Here is a 1330-nt window from a genome sequence, read left to right on the forward strand (position 1 = left end):
AAATTGAATTTTTTGTTCAATAAAAATCTTTCAAATGCGACTGTAGCTTTTTTCCCCAAAACTTTGTTTTCAAAATAAGGGTGCATCTTATATTCCGAAAAATACGGTATATTCTTCTTGAAAGTTTCTGAAACGTTTTTAATATTCGTGGAATGAAATTATTTTTGTTTGTTAATTGGTAATTTTCATGGCAGCAGATGGCAGCACACGTCCAAAATACAAATATATGTGTGTGTGTAATATACTCATTGCTGTTCCCAAACCGCACGGATTATGGGGGTTTTGTAATTTTGTTTTTACACACACAGACAAATTGGAATAATCTTAAACTTATTGCTTTTTATGTACAATCACGTATTTAAATGACGGGGTTGACGTGATTTTCTGTACATCTCCAGATTATTCTCAGAATCTAATATTTTCTGTTTAAAAAGATGTAGATTATGCCCCTGTAACAAATATAATTTTTTATTAATGCATAAATTAAACTATGGGGTCGGTGAGTATTTTTCGCATAATCGAAACATAACACTCAATCAAAATCAAAAGGATGGACAAAAGTGTATAAATTTTAAGCTATTTTTTTTTGTCTTCTAGTGTCATCGAAGGTCTTTCTGTAAGCAACTTGTATAAGACAAACAGTTACTGTCAAAATATCGAAATGCAGCTTGACGTGGAACATAACAGTTAAGTCTATGTAACTTAGAGTAGAAGTTAAACAGTTTTTGTATTCATATATATATTAAGGCACAATTAAACACATTTAAGCTATATTACAAAAAACTATTCTGAAACATCACTGATTACACAAAGTTAATATTCACAAAATATCAGCCGAAAAAAACCTCTTTTGTGAAATTTCAGCACGTGTTTCGGAAACGACAACTTTGATGGTCATCATGGTTACTTGTAGCCTTTATTGTAAACACTTGGAAGGTAATTAATAAAAGCTATTGTTGTGGTTCATCGCAATTCTACACCGAATTACATAGAGCTAACACAATAAGCGTCTCTTCGTGAATAGAACACTGTAGATGTAGCAATATAAAAGTGTAAGTGACCTAAAATGTCATTATATATTTTAGTTAATTACAAAAAAAAAAGAGGGAGGAGGAGGAAAGATAAGTCGATAAATAAAACACGTGCCTCTTTTTTCTGGGGTGAATACACACTAAAACTTGGCAATGAATGATTATTGCTTAGAACAAACAGCCTATGTTTCCTCAAGGAACCTTGTAATGGGGTTCCCAAGCGCCATTTTAGATACTTCTGAACGAGCACGTTATAATAAATTAACACAAATAGCTTTTAGTAGACTTCTGCTCGGAGT

Source organism: Limulus polyphemus, unplaced genomic scaffold, assembly GCF_000517525.1.
Source record: "Limulus polyphemus unplaced genomic scaffold, Limulus_polyphemus-2.1.2 Scaffold2015, whole genome shotgun sequence".
Classification (NCBI taxonomy): domain Eukaryota; kingdom Metazoa; phylum Arthropoda; class Merostomata; order Xiphosura; family Limulidae; genus Limulus; species Limulus polyphemus.